Source organism: Myxocyprinus asiaticus, chromosome 23 (assembly GCF_019703515.2).
Source record: "Myxocyprinus asiaticus isolate MX2 ecotype Aquarium Trade chromosome 23, UBuf_Myxa_2, whole genome shotgun sequence".
In the NCBI taxonomy this organism is placed as follows: domain Eukaryota; kingdom Metazoa; phylum Chordata; class Actinopteri; order Cypriniformes; family Catostomidae; genus Myxocyprinus; species Myxocyprinus asiaticus.
Window position 1 is genome coordinate 10,982,781 of NC_059366.1, and position 24,385 is coordinate 11,007,165.

Consider the following 24,385-nt stretch of genomic DNA (forward strand, 5'->3'; position numbering starts at 1 on the left):
GCTCCTTGTGACCACCCCCGGAACAGCCTGGGACGGGGGAGGTTGAGGCCTGTCCTCATAACCCGTGGAGACTGTCACATCGGGGACGGATTTGTGCCACAGCTGGGCGCTGAGGGCGGGAGACCGCCGCTGGAGCGCCAACCTGCCAAATGGAGTGGTGGACGGTGGTCGTGATGCCAGCCGTACACACCGAATATGTGACCCAGGGAACAAGGAAACCACTCTTGCGGAGCTCTTGAGTACTGCAGCCACTTGGGCATGCAGCGCAATTAAATGCAAAAGGTAACAAAAAGAAGATCTGCTTACCAGCTCCAGAGCAGCGGGTTTCGTTGTCCCTGGGTCGCCCGTCTCAGGGGCGCTTCGAAGACCTCCGTGGGTTCTTCGGTGCCGGCTGTGAGGCGGGTGGCGTCGGCTTCCTGCGGTGGGCTGCCATCTGCGAGGGGGACGCCCTCGGCGATGAGTAGATGGGGGGATCTTGAGCCACGCCGGGGCTTGAGCCACGCCGGGGCAGGACAAGCCGGCTAGCATCCATCTACTGCTCTACCATCGAGAACTGCTGGGCAAAGTCCTCGACAGTGTCGCCGAATAGGCCCGCCTGGAAAATGGGGGCAGCAAGGAATCGTGTCCTTTCGGCCTCACCCATCTCGACCAGGTTGAGCCAAAGGTGGCGCTCCTGGACCACTAGTGTGGCCATCGTCCGCCCGGGAGACCGCGCCGTGACCACCGTCGCTCGGAGAGCGAGGTCGGTCGCCTAGCGCAGTTCCTGCATCAATCCCGGGGCGGAACTACCCTCGTGCAGTTCCTTTAGCGCCTTGGCGGACTTGCAGGAGAGCCATGGCGTGCAGGGCGGAGGCGGCTTGTCCAGCAGCGCCGTAGGCTTTGACCGTCAGAGATGACGTAAACCTACAGGCCTTGGACGGGGGCTTTGGGCACCCGCGCCGGGTGGCGGCGCTCTGCGGGCATAGGTGCACCGCGAGCGCCTTTATCCACCGGGGGATTGCCTAATAACCCTTGGCCGCCCCACCATCGAGGGTAGTGAGAGCGGGGAAGCTGAAAAGATCGGGACCGGGCAGTAAAAGGTGCCTCCCGTGACCTTGTCAGCTCTTCATGCACTTCCGGGAAGAAAGGAACGGGGCGGGGCGTGGCTTTGAGCGGCGCCGCGAGCCCAGGAACCAATCACAGAGCCGCGAGGATTCAGGAAAGAGCGGTGAAATCCACTCTAACCGACGCTCGCGGCTGTCCGGGAAAGCATGTCGTCATCTCCGCGTCAGCCTGTGACTGGGCGATCGACCCCGAAGGGAGGAGCCCAGCCGAGGCTTCAGACTGGACGAGCCCGCTCTCCGATGCTGCGCTCGAGAGCTCATCACTTTCGCGGGCTCCGAATAAGAGGTCGAACTCGCCGTGAGACGAGCCGGCGGACTCACCCGGAAGCCCGATCGGGGCAGACGAGCGTGCTGGGGAATGGGAGGTCCGCGGGGGGATACCCGGCGGAGGCGGTCCCATTGGGGTCCCCAAATCGCCCCCAGTGCTAGCCGCGCTGGCCTCAAACCCGTGGGTAAAAGGACCGAGGCGGGAGCCTCTGGGGTGGCTCGCTTCCTTACGAAGGCGAGCCGCGACCGCAACGTTGCCATGGACACATTCGCGCAATGAGAATGTGACCATCCACGAACGCTGTCTCCGCGTGAGCAGTGCCCAGACACGAAAGACAGTGATCGTGACCGTTAGAAGGCGAGAGATAACGAGCACAACCAGGAATAACACACAATCGGAAAAGCATCTTTAAAAAGACGCGTCTTTAAAAAGACGTTCCGTGTGTGCACTCTTTTAGAGAAATATATACTCTTTTAGAGGGGAAAAATGCTCTTTCAGAAAATATACTCTCTAGTTTTTCTGCCGAAGCGCCCAGGGGCGTTCTCTGCAGTGCACCAGTGCAGAGGAGGGAGAAGCCGCTGAAATGCGCCGTCAGATCCAGCAGGTGAATGAACAGTAGTATTCAGCTCAATGAGCATGACCGTTCGGCTCCGAAGAGAAAATCTGAATGAGTGGTTGCATACCAGCTCCTTTTATACCCGTATGTTCGGGGGAGTGGCATGCAAATACCACTCGCCAATTTTCATTGGCCTTTTATCAAAGACCAGAGGTGTCTCGGGCTCCCAAGAGTGACCCCTAGTGTCACTACATCGACACCAACGTCGAGTGAGTGACAGATAGGGAACACTTTTTAAGCGAAAAACCTGTGCCGTAAATCCCATGTGACTGATCGCTTAATATTAAAACTCCTTGCAACAGATAGGTAAAAAGTAGTCTATTCAAGCTTTTAGGAGCCCTCCAAAAGTATGCTCACAAGTAAAACATCAAAGATAAAGTGATGACATTTTTTGATTTAGATGCTTGTAAAAATAGTCAGAATATGCAGCTACTTTTGAATGTTAATCAAAGAAATATGCTTTTTGCCCACATAATGGTGTAGTTATGGCACCAACCAGCAGGGGCTAACTGCTGAAGATAACCAGCCAAACCTTGACCCCTTGGTTGTGAGCGACTGCCTCTTTGAGTGTGAACTGAAGTTAGGATTATGACTAGGTCAAAGTTCAAGCTGGCTATACTTTAGACACAAACCACCCGTCTCTAATATTGTATCTGTAGATTTTCTCTGAGCAAATGCCTTAAAACTTCAGTATATCTACAGAATATCAGGCTTGTATTGTTTGTCAAGCTTGTGATGTGGAGATAGCAGGCAGGGTGTCAGGACACGACCAGACACTTTCTAATCTAATAACGTTTTAATATCAGAGGGATTTGAGACAGGAAGACAAGACTTTAGATGGTGGAAGAGAGGAGAATGTGTGAGTCAATACAGTTAATGAGACTGGTCTCCGAAATAAGTGGGAATGTTGTACGGGAAATGAATAGGAAATGTGTACTTCCCTGCCATACAGTATTCAAAAAGTAGTACGTCAACTGAGGATCTCCAAATACTCACTACACATGATACAGTAGCCAAACAATACCCAGATGACATACTGTATCTACTGAGATTTTAAAGAGTGCAACCAGTGGACACTTTGCTATCCCACAAATCCTCGGGAGCAGAGAAGCTGTCAGATTCGAAAAGTTGGACAAAAATGGCAGAGACCTGTGAGCTAGGTGGCTCTTTTCAATTCTGAGAGCTATATGTACCTCTGGCTTAAACTGTACTTGTTTAACAACACCAGAGTAAATAGTTTCTGTGGTTGTTGTTAGTATGTCAGAAAACACATGGGTCAAAGGACAATGCCAGATGTAGTATGTCCAGGAATGTATTTATATCCATCCTTCCTTCCATCCATCCATCCTTCCATCCATCTTCCACTTTTCACTTTTACTTCATCAATGGTTGTGGAGTAAGTTCTTCATAAATTTCAGTACATACTATGAAATTATGGGAATTTTTAGTCATAAAGAGTTTGATTGCATTATTTTCAGTCATGGGCATGTTAGATTACATATCGTGACCCATTTTGCTTGAGTAATGCATGTAGACAGGCTGATGCCAGGTTGTCTGGTATAGCTCATCCCCTGGCTGCCTTGAAAAAAGCCTCATGGTTGGACAATCCAATGAGCCCCAAATTAAATGTGATTGAGGGAAAAATAGACTATTGACTCATGGGGAAAAACTCACAGCTGAGGGTCCATTACTTTTCAGAGATGCTGATCCCAAATGGCAGCAGCAAAGCATCCATCTATTTTTTCAAGGAAAAATGTGCAAAATGGCTGATGACTATAGCAGAGAGATGTCGGATTTGTGGGAAATTTTACAGCAGTTGCTTAACTGGCATGCTGTTGTAAAATTCCAGTTCTCAAATGGAAATCATCACTGTAATCTCTGTCATGACATCTTAATTAAGAGAAAATTTAAAAAGAGTTGGGAAAGAATGTATTAAGAGGATAAAGAAAGGATTAAATTACACAGTGAAAGAAAGTGAGGAATACAAAAGTGAGGGGGGAATTCACAAAGAATGAATTGTGCCTACTGATAGCATTGTTTATTTGCACATGTTGTCTGTGTTGTTTTAGTGGCCGGTTTGCTAAGGGAGTTATGCAAACCAGTTAATGGTGCTAGCACACACATATTCTGTGCTGAACGTAATTTGCATGGCACAATTCCTGATTTTAAGAATTGTATAACTTGCCTGGTTAAATAAAGGTACAATTAAATAATAATAAAAAAAGTTTTAATCTAGAATGAGCCTAATTTACATAGAAAGGAAACATGCTTGTGCTGTAAAGAATGACAGTTGTTTCATCCAAATTTGACTACTGTCAGAGTAGGAACTGATTTTGATAAAGAACATACTTCTTGGCCATGAAAAAGTATGTTCTTTAGGTATGCAGGTGAGTAGTATGAATACATTGCCAGACACACTTCATCCAGGACCATGGGCATTGTCCAGTGACCTGACTATATGACGTAGTGACAACAACCATGAAATAATCTAATCTGTTTTCTTTTTTAAAAAAAGCACAACTGAAGCACAAGTAACAACTTTCTTGGCGTATATATCACTTACAGGTGAAAAGAGCTGCACAACTTATTTTTATTATAAATTCTTTGTATTCTTTGTATATAAATTCAATGTAGTAGGTCACACGGGTATTTCTTACCAACTGTTTTACGAATACTGAAGACTTGGACACCCTACTCCATTGACACACTGCTTTTGGCATACTACATATTAGGGAAGTATGCATTTTTGGATGCAGCCAATGACCCCTCCCACCATGAAAGACTGGGTTTCCCTACAGAACTTAAGGAGGAGAAAAGCTCTCTGTCTTTAAGCATTCACATGCCTCTGAGCTTTGATGTAGAAAGCAGGGGCAGCAGGGCCACATGCTAAGTGCATTCACACTGTACTGTATTAGAGTGACCAGACATCCTGGTTTAGCTGGGACAGTCCGGGTTTCACTGTTCCCAGTGTCCCAACAATTAAATTAAAATGTAAATATGTTCAGCTGTTAGGCTCTCTGATTTAAAATTCAGTATCCTCAATGTCCTTCTTAATAGCATTATATTGCAGAGAATGAAATTTGTGTCGTTGTTTTTTCATTTCATTCTAGAACGTTCTGAAACAAAAGTATCAGCAAATGAACTCGTCAGTGAACCAATCAGTGAAAATCAGGTCAAATTTACTTTCCTTTTTCTTTTTTTTTTCTTTTTTTTTTGTCAGTTATCAGATAGTCTTGGCCTAAGAAGGCACACTCATAGATCGGCCACAGCACATTCAATGACCGAATGTTGAAGCTGGGGTTTAGTTTCCTCTGTTGTATTTATATTTACATGTATCTACTTAGTGGGCCAAGAGCATGCCAGTGCTCATGCTGATAGCTTTAGCAGAGGCCATACGTTAAAACCTTCCGCCCGCCAATCTCATTAAAGAGCAGGACCTCTGCTAAGCAATGCTCACGGAACCTTCACACAACGCTGTTGAAACGTTTAGGGAAGTGTTTGGGGATTAGAGAGGTAATGTTTCTCTTCCAGCTCCCTTTTTGCTGGCAATGGAGACCAAACATATTTAGCTGGTTCAGAGGCACTGGAACCCTTTGCCATCCATGAATTTAGAAACAAATAACAAAAAAGACCATGAAAATCTGACTCTGACTTTGAATATTACCCCAGGAAGCTGCTATAGTGAGTTATCTTTGTAATATTTGTTTAATAAAAGGATAGGTTCCAAACAGGTAAAGTCAAGAATTAGTATAAGACAGACCAGTCGATGAAAAATGAGTGGGAGTAATTGCAATGCACAATGTATCAGAATCAGAATCAGAATCAGAATGAGCTTTATTGCCAAGTATGCTTACACATACAAGGAATTTGTCTTGGGGACAGGAGCTTCCAGTGTACAACCATACAAAAACGATACAAAAACAGCAGCAAGACATAGATAATAATAAAAAATAATAAAATAATTATACACATATGTACAGACACACATACATACATACACACATACACATTTTATTTTTTTTTCCAGAGGAATGAAATGGCAGAGGAGGTTGGATGTGTTGGATAAATATAAGAAAGACTAAACTGTGTAGTGACTAAACATCTAGTGGCTTTAAAAATGGAAATTCCACCTTTCAGTTAAAAGAGCCAATAACAGTGAGACTTTACTTTTTTTTTTTTTTTTTTTTATCTAGAATGTGCACACATCATGAAACTGCATTTCCAAACACTGTAACCACAAAAGTTAGTTTAGAAATGTTAGTCAGAATGAATATTTTCACATGCTGCCAAAAAGACACTTGTAAATAGAAGTTGTGTCGCCTGAATATGTAACTATAGCAACAGCGAGCTGTTTGAGCATTTTGCATCAAGATAAATTTTTTAGCTGCACTATGACATTTTAGTAATGCTTTTATGTAACCCATTACTTTTTAAATTCTTGTAATCAGATTACAGCTATTGACTTTCAGTTCAGATAATTACTTTTAAATACTGTACATTACTAGGTTACACATATTTCTAAAATAACATTATGTAGAATTTATTCAAAACATAAATTGTTAATTTGTATTTCTGTTTGTATTTCTGTGACAGCTGATGGGAGTGCACCTCTATTAGGGATAAACATGTGGTCCTGAGTTTATGACTTGCGTGTGACAATGAACAAGGTGGAAATAGACATTTTATTTTGAATTTTGTTGAGCAGAAAAACAAAAAATGTACTGTAAAAAGAGTTTTTAGAAAGTAACTTAAAAGTAATTAGTAATTTGATTACTTTTTCAATGAAACTATCAGTAAACTCATTAATCTGATTCCAGTTTTAGAGAAGTAATTATAAGCAATTTATAGTGGATTACTTTATCTGAGTAAATAATAGCTAAAGTATAATATGGATTTGACATAATGGCTTAGTGTCTGTGTAGTCAAAAGCTAGCTTTTCAAAGTATTCTTCATTTGACTGTGCACACAGGCGGTTTCACATGCACACTATGGCTGCTATGAGATCCTGGACTATTTCTCTTGAGGAGTTTAGACCCATAAAAATGCCTTTATATGCCTTTAGAGTCAAGTTATACAAATGCAGGTATCTCCTGATCTCCTCACACATGCGCTTTTGACATGCACATCAACTGTTGTTGTTTCTACCTTCATCTCGTGTTGTTTAGCGCAATTACATTTTCTCTAGCACTTCTTCGTGACAGCAGTGGCTCAATTGTGAGTGTTGCCACCTTGTGGAACTACTAATTAGTTAAAAATATTCCAGGCGCCTGTGCATTCTGCACGTTCACAGTATGCACGATTAGAAAAATCAGGCCGCACGCTTTCAGTGCTCGAGCACTCTGCCGATGACGAAATTTGAGTAACACGTCCTGTATAAATTGGGCTTTACTCAACACTGGTCGCCAAGCAGGGTTCAAAATTAATATTCGCCATGTGCCAAAAGCAAGTTAAATTTGTCTTTGGCGAGTAAGTAAAATGGCTGGTTGGCAGGTAATTTTTTCAGTAATAACGATTTGAAAAAGAGTCTTAGTCTGATCCTCGTTGACATAAGCAAATCAAATCATAGAGATATAAATTGTCAACTAACAAAAAGTGCAGTGACTGTCGGAAGTCTTCGAAGAAGTTCTAACTCAGTGGAAAACTGGTCATGTTTAACTATAAGAACCAAACGTTTTTTCCCCCTCTTTTAGACCACTCAAAAGAATAATTGTAAGATTTATGCATTTTATTTTCATAACAAAATTCCATTCAATTAAATTGAGTAATCAGTAAAAAAAATAAAAAAAATAAAGTTCTTCTGAACGAAATCGATTGATTATTTTGAGAAACAAAACAATACTTATATACTTTTTAACTACAAATGTTCACGTCCGTACATCTCTGTGACGTGCGCTCATGAGAGGGATGACGTCACGCGTCACGTGGAGGAGGAGTCAGGAAGCGTGTCATTGTTTACAAGAGAAACTTGCACAGAGCACAGACCAAGCGGTGTTCACAAACCAAAACAGTCCAAAACAATTTCAAAACGATATCAAATAAAATAAAAAATAATTTCCAAATAAAAAAATAAATAAAAAAAAATAAAAAAACATGAAAACAATGACACGCTTCCTGACTCCTACTCCACGTGATGCGTGACCTTACCAACAAGCTTACGTCATCCCTCATGAGCGCACATCACAGAGATGTATGGAAGTGAACATTTGTAGTTAAAAAGTATATAAGTATTGTTTTGTTTCTCAAAATAATCAATCGTTTGCATTCAGAAGAACTTTATTTGTCACCTGGAGTCGTGTGGATTATTTTGATGCACCCTAAATATGCATTTTGGACTGTAAAAAATGGAGTACATTCACTTGCATTGTTTAGAGGAGGAGGCCTGAAATGAAATTCTTAAATTCTGTTTTGATGAAGAAAAAAACTCAGATACATCCTGGATGGCCTGAGGGTGAGTAAATTATCAGCAAATTTTAATTTTTGGGTGAACTATTCCTTTAAGTGACTTTGGGTTAGTTCACTACGATGCCTCTCTATTGACATTTGAGATATTGTGAGTGACGTGTTGATGGATGGGAGACCTGTCACTACGCCTGAGCTACGAGAGGCTGTTTGTAGCTATGCATCAGCACTGAGTGCTTCCCGTTGTGTCTCCTTTGACCTATCACCCCTGCGGCCCATACAGACAGCAGGAGTTCAGCTGCCCTGCTGAGTTCCTTCACATCCTACTTCCTGGAGCTGGACCGAACCTGTTACAACCCTCAGCAGCAGAAAACAGGGAGAAATGTCACTGTTACAGCGTGTGGTATGTATTTCTAAGTGTTTTTGTCTGTGCAAGGGCAGACACAAAAGTCACAACACTGACTGGCAGATATTAAACACATGTAGTCAACAATAAATTTATACTGATTACTTTAAACAGTCACTTCATCACCCGCTGTTAATTCCCACCTCACCTATCCACTGATTTTTGGGACCAATTGGCCGGGGTTTAAAAGTGTACTAAAAGCATTGTGTGTGGATGGGTCCTGTAAACCGAAATCTCAGTGTGTGATGTGTGACGTGATGGCTGGGGAGGCAGAGCCGGGGCCGTCCACGTCTTCTCAGCGTCAGAGTGATGCAGGAGGGGAACCCTCCCTCCAGTATTCCCACCCTTAGGGAGTTCCCGGAGGGGATTTCCCTCTAGAGCAGTCACGTGACGAAACCCTTAGGCACGCCTTTGACCAAGTAAGAGTAATCGATGGCCAGCAGCTCCGGCCTGATGTCGCCCTCACATATCCATATTTTTCGATCATTAGGGACTGGTTGTATTGAGTGACGCAGGACATTCAAACTCATGAAAATATAACCCAGTTATTAGTCCCGAGGAGCCGTCGGGAAACACTTTTCCAGGCGGCTTACCATAATCCTATGGCGGGTCACTTAGGACAAGAAAGGACACTGCTCCGGTTAATGGCCTGCTTTTATAGGACGGGCATTCACGGGGATGTATGCAGATGGTGTGCGGCATGCCGCGAATGTCGGTTGGTGAATCCACTGGCCACCCCAAGAGCACCATTGTGCCCATTAGCTTTAATCAAGGCCCCCTTCGAAATAACTGGTATGGACCTCATCGGGCCATTAGATCGGTCAGCATGCGGATATCGGTTTGTATTTGTCCTGGTGGATTATGCAATGCGATATCCAGAAGCGATGCCTTCCTTTCCAAAGGAAATCCTCACCGATCAAGGCACAACCTTTATGTCACGTACACTGAGGGAACTTTATGAATGGCTGGGGATTCATTTGATTCGCACTAGCGTTTACCCACAAACTGATGTGCTGGTTGAACGATTTAATCGAACCCTGAAAAATATGATTCATAAGTTCGTACACGAGGATGCTAGAAACTGGGACATATGGCTGGAACCCCTAATATTTGCAGTCAGGGAGGTCCCGCAAGCCTCCACAGGGTTTTCCCCCTTCGAGCTCCTGTATTTGCCGTTAGCCCCGCCCATCTCAGCAACCCAAAAAAGTGCACAATTGGATGGGTGGAAGTACTGTATCTGGGCTTCCACTTTGGTCATGGGCAGGTACGGCCCCAACTTGACCGAAGTTTATGGGGCTGGCTACTACCGAAGGTTTGTGGCTAGTTTCTCTGATGTCACCAGCCCCTTGACTGATCTCACTAAAAAGGGGGCACCAGATCCGGTCCAGTGGACGGAGACATGCCGATAGGCATTCACGAGAGCGAAATCTGCACTCTGTGGCTGGCAGCTTTTACATGCTCCAAACTTATCTTTTCCCTTCATTTTGCAGATGGATACATCAGACAAGGCAGGCCTAACACAGTCATAAAACCTAACTCAGGCCCACATAACGAGTCATAAATCTTACTGATAAAAACCATGCCAAAATCAAACAAAGGGAGTCCAAAACAGACTACAAATCCCATGAAGCCTTGCTCATTAAAGGATCGAACTCTCAACTCCTATTGGATGAGGCACACAACAGAACGCACCTCAACCATGACATCATCAGGAGTAGAAATACCTCTGAAATGCTTCCGGGATTTGCTTCCAGCAACTTTGCTCGCCGTGCGTAGACGAAGCTCATCGCTGATCTCAGGTGTAGCCTCATGGCACAAGGAAGTAACGTCTGACTTGAAACTGTGGCCATACAATCTCCATCTCGCTGGACGATTTGAGATTACTCTGTGTTCCACCGAACACTCTAACGGATCCGAAGGAGACCGCTGAGCAATCCGCATATTCATCCGTTTGCCTGCAGAAGTGAAGAGATAAAAGATTTCTCCCGTCATCACCCGAGCCTCAAGGAACCGAGTCGGAGTTAAAGGATGGATGAACTCACATTCTACCTGTGTCCTCATGCGATTCAAGTAAGAGGTTTACGTCTGGGCAGAGATAGAATATTATAGTGTGTTATTCTTGTGTATCAAAGTTATTGCTTGTACAGTTTACGGACCACCGTGTCCGCTCATTGCGGCTAATACTCAGGGTATTAATTATCACGAATGAGATTTGCTGTATTGTAGTCCAACCACATTGGACTGTTGTGCATTTCCGCCATCACGGGTGAGACCGGCAAACTGAGTTTATCCATTAAAGAACCAAAGACCGCGGGACGGTTTACGAGCCGTCCATCGTGTCTCTGAATGATAAACTAACAGCTGCTTTCTCTCCCATGATCGCGAAACCGGCTTTGGGGCCCTCACTTAATTCTCACTCTCTCTCTCGTATTAACCACACACACACACGCGACCCCTCACAAACATTCTCGCACAAAATTTTGGCTAGTAGATAGCTTCGTGATAAAGCTCAGCTTTAACCCTAAGCTATCGTACAAGCGGATACACACGGTAACTGGTAGACGCCATTGACTGGTTTCTCTCCACATTCGCGGCCATTTCCTCTGGCCGGAAGTCTCGCGTGACATACTCTCCACGAGAGTCACATCTGCCATTTTGTGCACGTCCCTCCTTACACACACACACACACACACACACACACACACACACACACACACACACACACACACACACCCTCATGTGTTATAGGATTATTTTGGTTTCCATATCTAATCATATCACTGTTTAGTTTGTAGTAGTAAGTCGGAGGTTTATTGACTGCATTGTATTAATTATTAATTGATATTACTGCATAAATAAACTTTGTTATATTTCAAAGAGAAGTGTTTTGGTTTGTTCTGCATACACCTGTGTCACATGCTGACGGGATGTCAGTGCTCAGATTCAAGCCTTCATTCATTGTTTTTTTTCCGAAAATCGATATTCTTCGGATGTCGATTTTCCTAAGAAAACAATCTATTATTGAGAGTGTTATACTATCTGGTTATTAGTCCCTGATTCCAGGGTGGTGCCCCGTCAATATTAATCCTTATTAATATTCTATTGATTTTTGATAATTGTAATTATCTTTGATGATTGTTGAATTTGAATGATCAATAAGCTAGTGTTAATTTTAATTAATGTTTCATCAATGTTAACAATTAACGATTATCTTTGATAATTGTTGATTTAAAGGATTAGAAAAAGCTAACATTAATTCTCATCAATATTCTATTGATTTTAATAATTCATAATTGTCTTTGATAATTATAATAATAATAATAATAATAATAATAACCAAACCCGCTCCTAAACGTAGCGCACTACATTTACTGGGGCCCCATATGAGGGTTTTAATGAGTTAGATTCAATTAATTAATTTAAATATTAATTAATAACTAAAGAAATAATTATCAATTATTTCTGATAGTAACACTGATCTAAACAACCAGTAAAGCCCTACACCATGCTCTTGCAGGAGGTGGAGGGGTGGAGCGGCCCGTGCTGTACATTAGTTGGAAGCTCTCTTTGAGGGAGACTAAGTACAGCATGATTGAGAAAGAGCGCCTGGCCATCAAATGGGCTGTCCTAAGCCTTTGCTATTACCTGCTGGGGCGGGCCTTCATCCTCTGCTCAGATCACACCAGGCCAGTGGCTCCACCGCATGAAGGATACCAACGTGTAGATCACGCGTTGGTACCTGGCACTTCAGCCATTCAAATTTAAGGTGGTGCACTGGCCAGGGCCGCAGATGGTTGTGGCTGATTTCCTCTCCAGGAATTGGAGCAGGCCAGATGGGGCCCAGGCCTGAGTCGGGCAGTGGGGGTATGTGGAGCGGGACTTGGTCGTGTGTCTGTCACTGGGGAGAGAGGAAGTGGTAAGAGCCATCACCTGGTGATTATTGATACTAAACACCTGTGTCTCACTTCAGTGACTGCGGAGAAGGGCTTTAAAAAGCCCAGCAGAATTCCAGAGAGTCCGAGCCACACACACACCCTGAAGCCCTATGCTGAAAAGCTGTTTGTTGAGGGATTTAAGTTTGTTCTGACTGTTATCATTGAAGCTGTGTGTGCAAAGTAAAAAGACTTGGTGGAAAGCATATTTTGAGTTTAAATTCTGAGAATAAAATCAGCCATATATGGACTGCAACCCCGCCTCCCGCTTCCTTCTTGCTGGAACCTTCTACACTAATATTTAGGTATAATCTATTACAGATAAACCAGCTTGTAAATAGCAGGTAAAAAAACAACAAACTGTGATTGGTCATTTTACGTTGGTTAGACAAGATTTTGGTGCATAAAACTGCAGATACAAATGACCCATATCTATTTGCATATTGTAGAACTTACAAACAATATATAATATATTGATGCATTGTGTTGCATGTAATTTTGAATCACTGCATGCATGTGTGCGAGACTTTGATGCTGTTAACTCCATAAAAGCTAAATTAACTTAAAGTCCAGACAGATGTTGTTCTCTCTCCTCTTAATGGCAGCTTTCCACACCTAACTCTTTTTTTCTTTTTTTCTTTTCAAAATCATGACAACTGATTCATGCTGAAATAAGGGGCCACTTTACATACAAGTCATTCTTTGCAGGAATATGCTTTAAAGCATACTCCTCAGTTACATCAATTGAGTCATCAAACCTTTGGTGCAATTCATGAAGATTCCTCCATGACCAATCAAAACCAGCACCAGTTTCTTAGCATGCCCCCCCTTCTCTTCGCTCAGCCTGCCAGAGTCAATTTGAGGACTTGGACAGATCACAAAATCACACACATGTTTTGCTCTCATGCGCTTCCAGACCCTTTAGTCTAACTAAGCCTTTGTGACACATAGGAGTAAATAGGGAGTACGACGCCCACAGATTTTATGCATAACTTCCAAATTTAAACCAGTCAACATTGATATGATTTTTAAATGCTAGTATAATTGCACAGACAACTGATTGCCATCCCAAATTAAGAATTTTGTGGTGGCCAGTGGGGCTGCATGGTGTGTATATATATATATATATATATATATATATATATATATATATATATATATATATATATATATATATACAGTATATGTATTACGATATATACAAATTAACTTGATGTATGATTTTAATGCATTCATCCGTAAAGTTTACAAAAATACAGAGTAGAAAATATTAGCACCCATCTAGTATGTATGTTTCTATGATGACACAGGCATGTCTTTGAGTCTATCTATGTCATCGCAAGGATGTTTGCATTTTTAACTATTTCATATTTTCTACACAGAATATTTTGCAAATATTTTGCCAGTACATGTTTTATTTTGCACATTGGAGAAGAAAATCAGGGTAGATAGGAAAAGCGTGTTTTGTCTATAAAATACAGGAAATAAATTAGACCTTAGTGACCAAAATAATGCTAGTAAAAAAACATGCTAATATTTAATATTGAAAGGGAATAGAAAATGAGACTTGTTAGAAAATAGTGTGCCTATAGACACTATACTCTCACATTCTTAATATCAACATTTTGAATAATGTCCGGATGAGCGGTCTGTTACGTGTATGTGCGGTTGTTACAGAGAAATATCAGACCGCTAGATGGCACCATTGACCAATCAGAATCGAGTATACCAGAGAGCCATGTAAATAATGTGAGTTAAAAATTAGCTTTTTGTTTCAGTGTTTTGGTAATAGCTGAGACCAGTTACTCTAAAACATGGATAACATGTAGAGACATAGAGAATTAAGTTATTTTAATTTATTTTAAAGTTGTGCAATTAATGATCAGTGATTTAGAAATAAGGTAGCATTAAAAAAACAGAACCACCAAACTATCGGTATCAGCAGATGTTGTTTTAAATAACCAAATCGAAACCAAAAAATATCTTAAAGTAGTCCACGCGACAACTTATATAAGAGAAGCTCATTCACAATGGCTCTCGCGTTCAAACCTTGCGAAAGCAAAACAGCACAAGTTCTTGTGTGAATACTTGAACCTGTAAACAAGTTTCTCTCATGCATTCATGAATGCACAAAGAGAGTGCTTTCAGAAGACTTGGAATATGACTGACAAGTTGCATGGACTACTTTTATGACTCTTTTGGGTGCTTTTTTTAAGCTTTAAAGTGAGCCACTATTAACTGTATTGACTGCCTTTCCTCAACATGTAATTTGTACCCTGACAATAGAAATGACACATCAATCTCATAATTCCATCGTGATGATTCACCACAGACTTCCAAACATCTCAGCTTAAGTTTGTTTAGATGGATGGTGAGTTAGTGAGCTGGTCTGGTCTCCGAAGACCCAGAGAGCTATCACAGCCATGCTTCATAAATTCACAGGAGCTGGATGAATGACTGTTTGCTTTGGGTTGTCTTGTCTGTTTGCATGTCACTATTCAAGTCTCTGTGTAGCCATAAAAGTGATCAACTGGTGAACAAATGCACTGGAGCTGTGGAGATCAAACAATGTTTGGAACAGAATAGTAGCTCACTACTTATTTATACACTGTGAACTGCCTACTATCTTTTTAAAAATAGGAAATAGGCATAGTTATCCCCTTTATCTTCTGTCTAACTCTGTCTTACATATATTTTCTCTCTCGATCACACTCATACACACAAAGATGAGTCCAGCACAGTCATAGAGGGCAGTGTAGCGTCAATAAGGTGAGAATCAGGCTGGCTATACTGTATGTTTACTACTCACTAAGTTTCCCAGCAATATTCGCTAACTGTCTGTCAGCCACAGGAATGCAGAGAGTAAGTGATTCTCCAGTGTTCACACACACATATGTACGAGTCTAAATGCCACAGCATGCTTTGGAGCACTAACCTAGCGAGACACAGACTTTATGGGTCAGTTATTCATGGATAAGGCATAGTTTTTTTTTAACTGGAGTTTGTTCCATGACGAAATCTGGTTGTTAGTTGTTATGTTGCCATTTGTTCTAAATCCTTCTATCAATAAGTTATAATAACCACAAAATATAGTTTAAGTCGATCTTTTAGATTTACAAGTGTCTTTCTGTCCTGTTTTTAAAGACATTGCTGCAGTTTTTAAGTCTTTTAGTGAAGAAACTCTGACAGAATGTAGGTAACCCATCTAGTATGTGTAATTATGGTAACCGTAATTTTCTCTAAAATGCCATAGTTGCTACAATACAGTGTGTTAACTTACTAGAGTAAAACTCTTATAACCTTTCACCACTACTGTTATCAAAAGACAAATTTCAATAAAAGGACTGAAAGGTTTTGAAAGCTTCTTAAAAGGTGTTCACACATACAGGAATTTGCAGTGTAAAAGCATCAGGAATTCAATCTTTTAGTCATAGTTAAGTTCATACAAAATTATTTTGTTTAAACATTGGCCACCAGCATTTAATCAGTTTGCTAATTTAAACCAAGACTTGTATTACATTTAGATAATTAGTTTTGGAATTATATTCATGCTGTTTAGCCAGAGGGGAAATGAGCCCAGTTTCACAAGGTTATATTTCCTCCATTGAAGGGACTAATGACAGCAACGAGAAGGACAAAGAAGAGTTTTACAACTAGAGGTTATGGGGCAGCAGGGCCTGGGCAAGATGAATGACAGTGGGGAAAGATTCGCCAACCTCTGCTCCACAAGCAACCTGGTTATCGGTGGGAGTTTCTTCCATCACAGAAGGATGCATTTGGGTATCGCCAACCCTGTTGATGGAGAACCAAATAGACCACGTGTGCATCAGGAAGAAGTTAAGGAGATGTGCACGTCAAGCGAGGACCCACCGGACTTCCAGAAGTTTTAAAGGTTGACGAAGAGAACAGTGCCGAGATGCTCTACCCTCTCTTCCACAAGATCTGGGAAGTGGAGCACATCCCGTCGGAGTGGAAGGAGGGCTACCTCATTAAGCTGCCAATGAAAGGCGATCTCAGCTTCTGTTCCAACCACAGAGGGATAACACGTCTGTCCATTCTGGGTAAGGTTTTCAACTGAGTCCTCCTAAACAGGATGAAAGATGTTGTTGACCCCTAGCTCTGAGACCAGCAGGCTGGTTTCCGAAAGGATAGATCCTGCATTGACCAGATTGCAATGTTGCACATTGTCCTGAAGCAGTCGCTGGGATGGAACTCACCCCTCTATGTCAACTTCATCAACTACAAGAAGGCATTCGACAGCGTGGACAAGCAGACCCTCTGGAAGTTGCTTTTCATCAGCTGAAGAATGTCTGGGGCTCCATGAACTTGACCACCAACATCAAGGTAAGGATATTTAACACCATTGTGAAGCCTATGCTACTCTATTGAGTATACTCTATGAGACCTGGAGAACCACTGTAGAAACCATGAAGAGAATCTAGACGTTCATCAACACCTGCATCAGAAAGATCCGACTGGCCCGACACCATCAGTAACCAAAACTTGTGGCAGCGAATGAGACAGCAGCCTGTAGATGAAGAGATCCTCCAAAGGTGCTGGATTGGCCACACCCTCCACAGATCCACATTAAGCTCAGCAAGGCAAACTCTCACCTGGAACCCACATGGGTAAAGAAAAAGAGGACAGCCAAGGAACAACTGGCGCCACAATCTGGAGGACACCAAGAAAATGGGACCTGGTGACAGCTGGTGCAACTGGCCCATGATCGAGATGCCTGGAGAACTCTTGTAAATCATATGATCATTGTGAGTGAGAAACAAATCAATATTTAAGACCTTTATTTCTAAAAACCTCCACATTTGACTTGCCCCAATTCCTAGGTAGCTGAATGTGAAAGTGAAAGTCACTATAATTATCTGAAAAGGTGCTTTGAGATTATGTGTGTTGTGAAAAGTTCTACACAAATAAAAATGACTTGACTGTGCCTTTAATGTCACATCCATTCAAAGAAGTGAGAAAAAGAACACAGTTGCAAATGTGTGCATGTGCACAACTGTAGTTCCCTATCTGTCACTCACTCGATGTTGTGTCGATGTAGTGACACTAGGGATCACTCTTGGGAGCCTGAGACACCTCTGGTCTTTGATAAAAGGCCAATGAAAATTGGCGAGTGGTATTTGCATGCCACTCCCCCGGACATATGGGTATAAAAGGAGCTGGTATGCAACCACTCATTCAGATTTTCTCTTCGGAGCCGAACGGTCATGCTCACAGAGCTGAATTCTACTGTTTATTCACCTCTGCTGGATCTGACTGCGCATTTCAGCGGCTTCTCCCTCCTCTGCACTGGTGCACTGCAGAGAACGCCCCTGGGCGCTTCGGCAGAAAACAAAGAGAGTATATTTCTGATAGAGCCTTTTCCTCTAAAAGAGTATATTTCTCTAAAAGAGCGGCACACATGGAACGTCTTTTTAAAGACGTGTCTTTTTAAAGATGCCTTTCCGATTGTGTATTATTCCTGGTTGCGGTCGTTATCTCTCAACTTCGGATGGTCACGATCGCTGTCTTTCGTGTCTGGGCGTGACCCACATGGAGGCAGCATTTGTGGATGGTTCATGTTCTCATTGCGAGAACATGACCATGGCAACATTGCGGTCGCGGCTTGCTTTCTTAAGAAAGAAAGCCACCCCAGTGGCTCCCCGCCTCGGCCCTTCTACCTATGGGTATGAGGCCAGCGTGGCTAGCACTGGGGGCGATTTGGGGAACCCAGTGGGATCGCCTCCGCCGGGTATTCACCCGCGGACCTCCCATTTCCCAGCACGCTCATCTGCCCCAGTCGGGCTTCCGGATGAGTTCGCCGGCTCATCTCACGGCGAATCTGGCTTCTTGTTCGGAGCCCGCGAAGATGATGAGCTCTCGAGCGCAGCATCGGAGAGCGGGCTTGTCCAGTCAGATGCAGAAGCCTCAGCTGGGCTCCTCCCCTCGAGGACGATTGCCCAGTCACAGGCTGATGCCGAAATGATGGACATGCTTTCCCAGGCAGCCACGAGCGTCGGGTTAGAGTGGAACCCTCCGCTCTCCCCTGAACCCTCGCGGCTTGATGATTGGTTCCTGGGCTCGCGGCACCACTCAAAGCAGCCATGCTTTGCCACTCCAGTGCCTTTCTTCCCAGAAGTGCATGAGGAGCTGATGAAATCGTGGGAGGAACCTTTTACTGCCCGGCCCTGATTCCGCAGTTCCCCCGCTCTCACTACCCTCGATGGTGGGGCAGCCAGGAGCTATACGGTGATTCCCCCGGTGGATAAGGCGCTCGCAGTGCAACTATGCCCGCAGAGCGCCACCACCTGGCGCAGACGCCCTAAGCTCCCATCCAAGCCCTGTAGGCTCACGTCGTCCCTGACGGTTAAAGCCTACAGCGCTGCTGAACAAGCCGCCTCTGCCCTGCACGCCATGGCTCTCCTGCAGGTCCACCAAGCCAAGGCGGCGAAAGAACTGCACGAGGGTAGTTCCGCCCAATATTTGATGCAGGAACTGCACTCGGTGACTGACCTCGCTCTCCGAGCGACGAAGGTCACGGCGCAGTCTCTCGGGCCACATTAGTGGTCCAGGAGTGCCACCTATGGCTCAACCTGGTCGAGATGGGTGAGGCCGACAAGACACAGTTTCTTGCCACCCCCATTTCCCAGGCTGGCCTATTCGGCGACACCATCGAGGACTTTGCCCAGCAGTTCTCGGCGGTGAAGCAGCAGATGGAGGCTATCCGGCACATCCTGCCCCGGCGCGGCTCAAGATCCAACACCCCGTCTGCTCATCGCCAAGGGCGTCCCCCTGCGGTGACTGCACCGGCTCCACCACAGCCTGCCCCATCGGCCCGGCCCCGGCGTGCAGCCCACCGCAGGAAGCAGATGCCACCCATCTCACAGTCGGCACCTAAGAACCCACAGAGGTCGTCGAAGCGCCCCTGAGATGGGCGACCCAAGGACGAAGGAACCCACTCACCTGGAGCTGATAAGAAGTCCACTCCATCCCCCGGTGGAGGGCCGTGTAGAAAATCTTTTGTTGCTTTTTTGTTTGATTTTGCCGCATACACAAGTGGCTGAGGTACCCAACAGTTCAGCAAAAGAGCAGCTTCCTTCCTCCCTGGGTCACATACCCGGTGCGCACGGTCGTCATCACGACTACCGTCCACGGGTTTTTTCTTGCAGGATTGGCGCTCCAGCAGTGGTCTTTCCGCCCCTGAGCACCCAGCTGTGGCACACAGCCGCCCCCGATGTGGCAGTCTCCATTGGTTATGAGGACAGGCCTCTTCCTCCCCCGTCCCAGGCTGTTCCAGGGGTGGAAGATCCAGGTAAGTGCTTCGATGTCCCTAGACTCAGCACGGCCACAACTTGGTGTGGTGCCTCGAGCTCCGCCATGCTGCGAGGCCCCACCTGCTGGTATGTCCGACGACATTGGTCCCTTGGTCCCACTTGCGCAGAACTTGGACGCGTGGCTTGCGCTTTCCAATCCGTCGTGATGGCTGATCCGGACCGTCCGACTCGGTTACGCGATTCAGTTCACCAGGCACCTGCCCAGGTTCAGCAGTATTCACTTCAACTTGGTCAAGAACGAAAACGCTGCTACCTTGCACACGGAGATCGCTACCCTCCTATGGAAGGGCGCGATAGAACCTGTCCCTCCAGCCAAAATGAAGAAGGGGTTTTACAGCACCTACTTCATTGTACCTAAAAAAGGCGGTGGGTTGCGGCCAGTCTTGGACCTGCGAGTACTGAACCGGGCCTTACACAGACTCCTGTTCAAGATGCTGACGCAAAAATGCATTCTGGTGAGCGTCTGGCATCAAGATTGGTTCACGGCGGTAGACCTGAAGGACTCGTACTTCCACGTCTCGATCCTTCCTCGACACAGACCCTTCCTGCGGTTTGCATTTGAGGGTCAGGCATATCAGTACAAAGTCCTCCCTTTCGGCCTGTCCCTGTCTCCTCATGTCTTCACGAAGGTCGCAGAGGCTGCCCTTGCCCCGTTAAGGGAGGTGGGCATTCGCATTCTCAACTATCTCGATGACTGGCTCCTCCTAGCTCACTCTGGAGACATGTTGTGCGCACACAGGGACTTGGTGCTCTCACACCTCAGCTGACTAGGGCTTCGGGTCAACTGGGAAAAAAGCAAGCTCCTCCCAGTTCAGAGCATCTCTTTTCTCGGTTTGGAGCTGGACTCAGTCTCTTTGATGCCGCGCCATACGAATGAGTACGCCCAATAGGTGCTGGCCTGTTTGAAGGCATTCAAACAGAAAACAGCGGTTCCACTGAAACTTTTTCAGAGGCTCCTGGGGCATATGGCATCCTCAGCGGTAGCCACCCTGCTCGGGTTGATGCATATGAGACCGCTTCAGCACTGGCTTCAGACTCGAGTCCCGAGATGGGCATGGCACCACGGCACACATCGCGTGGTCATCACGCCGTTCTGTCACCGTCTTTTCAGCCCTTGGACCAACCTCTCGTTTCTACGGGCAGGTGTTCCTCTAGAACTGGTCTCCAGGCACGTCGTGGTCACGACAGTCGCCTCCAAAAAGGGCTGGGGTGCTGTTTGCAATGGGCACTGTGGACAGACCCACGACTGCATTGGCACATCAACTGCCTCGAGTTGTTGGCAATTCTGCTCGCCCTGCGGAGGTTTCAGCTGTTGATCCAGGACAATCACGTGTTAGTTCAGACAGACAACACGGCAATGGTAGCATATGTCAACCGCCAAGGTGGTCTGCACTCTCGTTGTATGTCACAACTCCCGCCGTCTCCTCCTCTGGAGTCAGCAGCACTTCAAATCGCTGCAAGCCACTCACATCCCGGGCAACCTCAACACTACAGCGGACGCGCTGTCATGGCAGGTTACCCTCAGGGGAGAGTGGAGACTCCACCCTCAGATGGTCCAGCTGATTTGGAGTCGATTCGGACGGGCACAGGTGGACCTGTTCGCCTCCCAAGAATCCTCCCACTGCCCTCTCTGGTACGCCCCCACCGAGGCTCCCCTCAGCATAAGCGCGCTGGCACACAGCTGGCCCCCTGGCCTGTGCAAATATGCGTTTCCCCCAGTGAGCCTACCTGCACAGACCCTGTGCAAGGTCAGGGAGGATGAGGACCATGTCATCCTGGTAGTACCCTACTGGCCCACCCAGACATGGTTCTCGGACCTCACGCTCCTCGCGACAGCCCCCCCCCAGCGAATTACCCTGAGGAAGGACCTTCTTTCTCAGGGATGGGGCACCATCTGGCACCCGTGACCAGACCTCTGGAATCTCCATGTCTGGTCCCTGGACGGGACCTGCAGTGGTAGATATGATCACTCAGGCTAGGGCCCCCTCTACGAGGCACCTGTATGCCTTTAAGTGGCGTCTGTTCGCTAAGTGGTGTTCTTCCCGACGGGAAGACCCCCAGAGATGCGCAGTCAGATCAGTGCTTTCCTTCCTGCAGAAGAGGTGGAAGGGAGGCTGTCCCCTTCCTCCTTGAAGGTGTATGTTGCTGCCATAGCAGCACACCACTACACAGTCGACGGTAAGTCCTTAGGGAAGCATGACCTGATCATCAGGTTCCTAAGAGGTGCCAGGAGGCTGAATCCCTCCAGACCGTGCCTCGTTCCCTCATGGGACCTCTCTGTAGTTCTTCAGGGTCTACAGAGAGCACCCTTTGAGCCTTTGCAGTCAGCAGAGCTTAAGGCACTCTCCTTGAAGACTGCCCTCCTGACTGCCCTCACTTCCATCAAGAGGGTAGGAGACCTGCAAGCGTTCTCTGTCAGCGAAATGTGGCTGGAGTTCGGTCCGGGTTACTCTCACGTGATCCTCAGACCCCGTCCGGGCTATATGCCCAAGGTTCCCACGACCCCTTTTGGGGACCAGGTGGTGAACCTGCAAGCTCTGCCCCAGGAGGAGGCAGACCCAGCCCTGTCATTGCTGTGTCCGGTGCGTGCTTCACGCATCTATTTGGATCGCACGCAGAGCTTTAGGATCTCTGAGTAGCTGGCTGGGCAACACCCAACACCTTTGCAAGGTTCTACAGCCTCCAGGTGGAACTGGTATCGTCCCAGGTACTGGCACGCAATACAAGCGGATAAGCCCGGGATAGCCGGCCGGGTGTATCGCTTGCACATAGCACCTTCCACCTCCTTTTGAGCTGAAGACGTGCGCCATTAATTCCCAGTAGTGTTCACAAGTTTTGTTTCCCGGTTGACTTCCTCCGAGCCCTGTGGCAGTCGAGTTTTCGGAGAGACTCGCTGCCGGCCCAGTACACATGCTAACTAAGAGTCCTGTTCTGGGGTAGGTGCTCCGCATGTGGTGGTTCCCTGTAAGGCTATCCCCATGCAATGTATATCTTCCGCTAATTCGTTTCCCTGTTGGCAAACTGCGTCTTCGTTGGGCAGAGCCCTCTGCCCCAGTCTCCATGTTTGTAGTAACTCCTCCCCCGTTGGGTAGGATCTATCTTGAAGACTCTCCACATGGTTGGAAAGACCATGTGATGTATTCTTCCACTTAAATATCCCCCCCTCTCTTTGGGCGAGGTGTGGTCTCCGCGGTGTCTTCCCCTTGGGAGGGACACCCCCTGACTAGACCTGGCGGCCCAGTCGGATAATCCCCCTTCTTTTTTAGTGAGTGGAAAACGAGAAGGGGAAAAGAGGCCACGACTGGGTTAAGCCTGTCTCTATCTTTTGGGTAGTCGACTTGTCCCCAAAGGGCCGTTCGACACTCATAACTATGTTGGGGGAGGTTATGTGTTGACCTGGTGTGCTGGCTATGAGGCACACAGAAGTCTGCCCACCACACACCGCCAGTTCACTTAACACAGTTCAGCCAATTGGGGTGTTTCGTATAGGGACCCCTAGTGTCACAGTGCTTTCCTCCATCAGGGAACAGAGATTACACAAGTAACCATTACGTTCCAGTTTCAATCGCTGGGTGGCAGTTCGGAAATTCTGAAAGTATAGACTGGTTTAACAGACAAAACAATTGAACTCCTGTCTTGGATTTTCCTGTGTCTGTCCGGTGAAATGTAATTTGTCCACACTGAAAGCAAAATTTTTGCGCGGCACAATGCGATCACAATCACACAGAACATATTTGCTGTTTAATATGCACAATAACATTCTGATATTAATCTGAATTTTGTCATATTCTGATTATGTTTGCATCGTGTAAACTGTTAATTGCAATTAACAACCCAATTAAGTGAATGTTCTGGTTACTAGCAACTGAATAAGACAGCTGGCATATGCGACTATTAATTAGAGTTTTGGGTCAAGTTTAGTTTTAGTTTGTTTAACAGAAAAGCAAGACAAGCTATAAATCTTAACTTGTTTGTTAAGGATAAGCAGCAGGATTGGGCACCAATGAGACTTCACTAAGACTGCATCTATCAAGCACAATTCCACAGAAATAGAAATCCAGTGACCCAGAAATTGTCCTTTCTCTCGCTGCAGTCATGGCTTGTTGGGACAAAAACTCTTACTTGCATAGACGAGATAGCTTTTAACATTTTCTGCTTTATTGTGTTGCTTCTGGATTGAAGGAGATCCCAAATACATTTATTGTGGCTTCATGATAGTAGCAGTAATTGTAGTAACTAAGGTATTTTTTTATTTTTGTAGCAATAGTTACCATGGAAAATATTCGTAAGGCAGTGAATATTTATTTATTTATTTTTTTCAGACAAGTAC